Genomic DNA, 6,748 nt, shown 5'->3' on the forward strand with positions numbered 1-6,748 from the left:
TTGAGAAATTTCTGGGAGAGGGCTCACTATACTATGCAATGCTATGGAGTGAGGTAGGGTGCAATGCTGATGTAGGACAGAATATTCTAATTAATTTCTGTAATCTTTTATAGTTGGTATTTTTATGTAATTTTCGTTATTTTAGATTTAGGTGGTTTATTTCCTTGTTTTTAGGTGCATTTAATGCTTTTTAGGTCAAATTTTATTCCTGTTATGGTTAGGTATCAATTAAGAGTTATTTTAGATTATATTTTCTTGTCTGTCAAGTTTTAAGGAGCCCTTAAATAGGCCCCTAAGTCTGTAAACGTTTTTCATAGTTTATTATCAATAAAAATTCAGACTTGTGTCTTTTGTGTTTTTTGGTGGATTCCAGACCTATCACCTTGTGGATTCAAGGAACCCCTCGTGAATTCGAGGTTTACTACCCAGGAACTTACAGTTTAGTTTCTGTCCATCAAAGAGAGCATCGTGTGTGCTTCTTTTTAGGCTTCCGCGACATCAGTTGGTATCAGAGCCTTGACTTACCCTGGTCTGATGGCTAACCGGCGAGACGGTAACCACCACAACAATGACGGCGGTGACGACGTCAACAACCCAGTCCTCACTAGGGCTGAGTTCCTCAAGTTTCGTGAAGAGGCTCGTGATGAGCAACAATTTCATGAAAAGAGTCAGAAAATTATGGGTGAAATCCAGCAAAAGATTGCTACTCTTCTTGCTAGGAAATCATCTCATAACAACAATGTTCAATATATTCAAAGACGCACTCCTAACTACAAGAAAATTTCATTCTTTGATGGAGATATGTGTAAGATGGATTTTATTGACTGGCTTCTTGATTTGGAAGAGTATTTTAATTTTTGGAAGATTTGTGATGAAGAAAAGGTGCGGCTTGCATCTAATAAATTAGACAATGAAGCAGAAGAATGGTGGGAAGACATTCAAATTGATAGAAAGCGACGAGGTAAGCGTCCAATTCGCTCTTGGCAAAGAATGAAAAGAGTATTAATTGATTTATGGTTTCCTAATGACTATTATGATATACTAGATTATATAAATGTTGATTATAAATCTGTATATTCATATGAAAAGCAATATATTCAAAACCAAAATTATGATAGCCAAGTCCATGTGTCAAGTAAAGGAAAGGGTTGAGGGTTGAGAAGAAGCAGCCTATTTTTAAAGAAAATTTTGAAGTGGTTAAAAAAGATCAAGATTTGCTACAAGTTATTGAATTGAAGATTGAAAATACCACTTGTCAAAATTTGAAGAAAGGTCAAAGAAACGAAGGTTGAGTTGATTGTGAATAATGACAGGAATGAAGAGATGGTAATTATTGAGAACGTTGTGGAAAATTCAATTGAGGTCAAATATGAGGATGAGTCCATAACTCACAATCCTCAGGTCTCAGTTGATTTGTTGAAGATGACTACACAATATGTTGATTTTCTTGGAGTAGAAAATTTTAATTTTACTATCTACCCTTTGTTGATTGATGTTGCAAATAAATTGAAGATTGATGAGAAGAAATTTTATGCTACACTTTATAACAGATTCAAGTTTCAGAACCGAATCTAGTTATTAAAACATTCAAAATATTTGTTTATTTGGAGTGGAAGATTTCAGATTTCAAGAATGAACTCGAGGACGAGTTTATTTCAAGTGGAGGGGTCTGATGTAGGACAGAATATTCTAATTAATTTCTGTAATCTTTTATATTTGGTATTTTTATGTATTTTTATTCATCTCACCTACCCGGCTACCTCTCACTTTATTCAAAAAAAAAAAATTTTCATTTGTTTATCTACCTTGCCCAGTTGCTGACCACGTTGAATAGTGTGCTGCCCACGTTGAATAAAGTTTTTTTTAATGGTTAGATAAATTTATATGTACACTATTGTAATTTTTATATTATAATAATAAAAATAATAATATAAGTTTATATGTATAATGTGGTAAATTTGATATTATTTAATAAGTACAAATAAATATATTTCTTACATATTATGTAAGAAGGGTATAATAGTTAGTTTATATAAATTACATTTTTCATCTTTCTATTTTTCTTTCTAACCAAACAAAAAAGTTTTCCACACTCCCACTTTTTCACTCCTCCAACCAAATACACAAGAGAGAAAATCAAATATTTTCTATCATCTCACTTTTTTATTCTCTCTCAATTTTTCATCCTCTCATTTTTTCACTCCTCCAATCAAACGGATCTAAAGAAAAAAAAATTCTCCTAGAGCGGAAAACAAAAACCCAGAAAATGCTTTTCAGGACCGTCAGTTTAGAGAAGAGGAGATTGAGACATTTGGGCTGGGCCAATCCCAGCCTGTCCCATTTCTTTTCTTTAGAAACTTTAGGCCCTGCCTCATAATAAACATAAATTCTCTCAAACTAAAGCCTAAAAAGCAATAAAATGCCTAACCCAAAATGAAAAGAAATAAATTAACATGCTTAGCTTTTTTTCTTCTTTTTTTTTGAATAAATTGCTGACATGTTGATGCATTTTGCATATGCTTACATACTCATGTATTTGCCATGTCATTTGCTAGTATAGATTTATGTGTTTATATAATCACATGGTCATGCATTTTTCCATGTCATTCTCTAGGGTAGGTTGTACTAATGGTGAATGATATAAAATTTTAATAAAAAATAAAAGTGAATGATTAAATTAATAAACTTAATATAGACTTATAATAAAAAGATTAGCTTTATAATTAAAAAGTCTAGTTCGTTTGAAAATAAACTAGTATGCAGGGACATTTGCAAACTAAGAAGCTTATCAACTTTATTAAAATAACTTTTTTTTTTTAAAAGATTTTTTTTTTTTTTTTTTTTTTTAATTTTTTTATTTTATGTGTCTTTCTGCATGAGAAATTTACTGGGAGAGGGCTCACTATACTATGCAATGCTATGGAGTGAGGTAGGGTGCAATGCTATGGAGTAAGGTAAGCCTCATTAAATTTTTCATGCAATTTGCTTTCCTAGTAAATGCGATGCGATCATATGTTTAGCTATACTTTTTAGTCTTGTTTTTTAGAATAAATTGTTCACATGTTTATTCATTTTGCACATGCCTGCATGTTCATGCTTACCTATGGAGTGAGGTAGGGTGCAATGCTATGGAGTAAGGTAAGCCTCATTAAATCTGTCATGCAATTTGCTTTCCGAGTAAATGCAATGCGATCATATGCTTAGCTATGCTTTTTAGAATAAATTGTTCACATGTTTATTCATTTTGCACATGCATGCATGTTCATGCATTTGACTTATCAAATCTTAAGATAGTTTTATGAGTTTATAAAATCACATGCTCATGCATTTTCCCAAGTCATTCACGTGGGTTGGGTGTACAAGTTCACATGCTCAACAATGAACCAAATGCCAATATTTTCAGTTATCCTATAAATCTGAAACCTTGGAATTAATTTCAAAATAACGTGTTATCTCTTAAGATAGGTGTTGTAGGGTACCTAACTAAGATTTTGAATTAGTACGGTGAATGATTAAATTTTTAATAATAAAAAAGTGAATGATCAAAATTAATGAGTTTAATATAGACTTTTAATAAAATTCGAAATAACATGACAAAACCTTATTATTTAAAAAACTAAAGTCTAGTTCTTTTGTAAATAAAACATGTAGTGACATTTTCAAATTAGGAAGCTTACTTTTTGACTCAATTTTCCATTGAATTTACACAATTTTGTACATTCAACATATCCAACGTATTCAATTTTTCTACAAATTCAGAGAATTTGTACATCTAATGTACACAATTTTCCTTTAAATTTTAAAATTTCTATACATTCAATGTATCCACTGTATTTAAAATTTTCTTCAAATCCAAAAAATTTGTACATTTAATGTACACAATTTTTCCTTGAATTTTAAAAAATTATGTACATTCAACATATCCAAAGTATGTAACTCTTTTTTCAAATATAGACAATCTGTACATCTAATGTACACAACTATCCTTCGAATTTAACAATTCTGTACAATCAACATATATAATGTATCTAATTTTTTCCTTAAATCCAAAAAATCTATAAATATAATGTATACAATTTTTGTTGAACTTTCACAATTTTGTACATTCAACGTATTAGACATATCCAAATTTTTCTACAAATCCAGACAATCTGTAATCTATTATACACAATTTTTCGTTGAATTAGCAATTTTGTACATTCAATGTATCCAATGTATTTTTCTTCAAATCTAGACAATCTGTACATCTAATGTACACAATTTTCCATTGAATTTTCATGATTTTGTACATTCGACGTATTAAACGTATTCAAATTTTTCTACAAATTTAGGCAATCTATACATCTAATGTACACAATTTTCCATTGAATTTAATAATTCTATACATTCAACATATCAAATGTATTCAAGTTTTTCTTCAAATCCAGATAATCTATGCATTTAATGTACACAATTTCCGTACACAATTTTTCATTGAATTCAACAATTCTATATATTCAACATATCCAATGTATTTAATTTTTTTTTTCAAAATATAGACAATCTGTACATCTAATGTATACAATTTTCTATTGAATTTAACAATTCTATACATTCAACTTGTCCAACGTATTTAAATCTTTTTCAAAATTCAGACAATTTGTACCTTTCATGAATCCAACTTGTTTAATTTTTTTTTCAAAACTAGATAATTTGTACATTTAATTTACAAATTTTTTTGTTGAATTTAACAATTCTGTACATTCAACCTATCCAATGTATTTAAATATTTATCCAAATCCAAACAATTTGTACATCTAATGAACATAATTTTTCATTGAATTTTCACGATTTTATACATTCAACGTATTAAACGTATCCAAATTTTTCTACAAATCTAGATAATCTATACACCTAATGTACACAATTTTTCATTAAATTTAACAACTTTGTACATTCAACGTATCCAACGCATTTAAATTTTTCTTCAAATCTAGATAATCTGTACATCTAATATACATAATTTTCAGTTGAATTTGAAAAATTCTTATAATTAACATATCCAAAGTATTTATATTTTTCTTCAAATCTAGACAATCTGTACATATAATGTACACAATTCTTTATTGAATTTAACAATTCTGTACATTCAACGTATCCAATGTATTTAAAATTTTCTTCAAATCCAAACAATTTGTACATCTAATGTACAAACTTTTACATTGAATTAGATCAAAGTAAGTTTTTCATGCACTACAAATCATATAATCTGACAAACAATTTTATTCAATGTACAACCTGCATTGTGATAATGAAATTAAAAAAGCCTAAAAGCCCTAGTCATTTTGAATCTGCAAGTGCCCAAACCTTTGGAAACGAAAGAAATAAAAATAAAAACAAAAACAAAAAAGTGAGTTTTCAACAATCATTTGACTCTTAGAGGAAAAAAAAAGTAAAATAAACCCCATCCAAAAAGGTACTAGAATCTCATCCATTTTGCTATACAAATTTAGTTTTTCATGAAGCAGACATAAAATGGTGTTATGTCCAGTAAAATCACATATCATTCTTTATCAAGTTAAAAAAAAAAAAAAAAAAAATAGAAGACACTGTAGATTCATGAAAAATTAAATCTTCACTACAATGAATTGAAAATAAAGGACCAATTAAAAGGAAAATAACTCTCTTATAATACAATGGACCAAGTTTAGACAAAAAAAAAAAGAAAAAAAAAAGGAAGTCCTTTATTAATTTTTCCTTCAGTTCAAAACTCAATATGGCCAAATAGTTTATCTATACTATAATCCCAACACCTGTTTGGGCTTGTAAACTAACATAGGTGCAAAAATGCCAAGTAACACAAGTTGCTCTAAGGCCTTTTGTCAAACACCTAGCAAATACAACCAAGAAAGAGAACTTGGTTACTCTATAGGTGCTGTAATAGAAGGACGCATAATTTCCAGTAACTAAAAGATATTTAGAATATTGGAATCTATAAGTTAGAAAAATATTGATTCCTCCTATTTGCTATTAGCCCTTCATGGTGCTACCTCAATACACAAGAAAGATACGAAAATTCCATTGATCTGAATAAATAAATAAAAAAGAAGAAGAAAAGAAACAGAGATAGTTGAGGACCATTATTTCATTTAATTATGGCTTAAAAAGACTTATATGGTTATATAACATTGGATTGTGAACAACAGGAAAATCTAACCAATATAGTACTGTCTTCTTATGCTTTGTCTCTGCTACTCTATTTCATCAATAGACTTAATCTCTATTTCAAGTAATTAAACAGAATAGATAAAATGGAAAACAAAACTTGAAAATTAAAGTGACATGATTAAGTTTAAAAGATCACTGCAAGGGTGATAGGCCTAGGAGCCCATATTTATGTATATATTGGGTCAAGGGCCCAATCCAAGGACGTTGAACAATCTGAGGACGGGTAAACACTTTCATAAGGATCTAGGTTAGTAAGTGAAGGAGTAAAATCCGGTTAAAGTCATCCAGAAGGGTGGTCTGAGGAAGAATCCCTCCTCGGCTGAGCAAAGCTGAGGTCAGAAGGTTGGGTCTGCCATCAAGAGTAATGTTCTGGGTCGTTCCATGGATGAGGATAAGTATTAGGAAGGAATAAGACAGAGGAAAGTCATGAAATATCTCAAGGGAAAGTTGTTACCATCGCATTAAATGCTCAGCAGCTAACTCTTTGGCCACATTAATGAGTAAGTGATATCTGAACAATAACTTTCAGCCTTACAGCTAT

Source organism: Quercus suber, unplaced genomic scaffold (assembly GCF_002906115.3).
Source record: "Quercus suber isolate HL8 unplaced genomic scaffold, Cork oak 2.0 scaffold_79, whole genome shotgun sequence".
NCBI lineage: Eukaryota > Viridiplantae > Streptophyta > Magnoliopsida > Fagales > Fagaceae > Quercus > Quercus suber.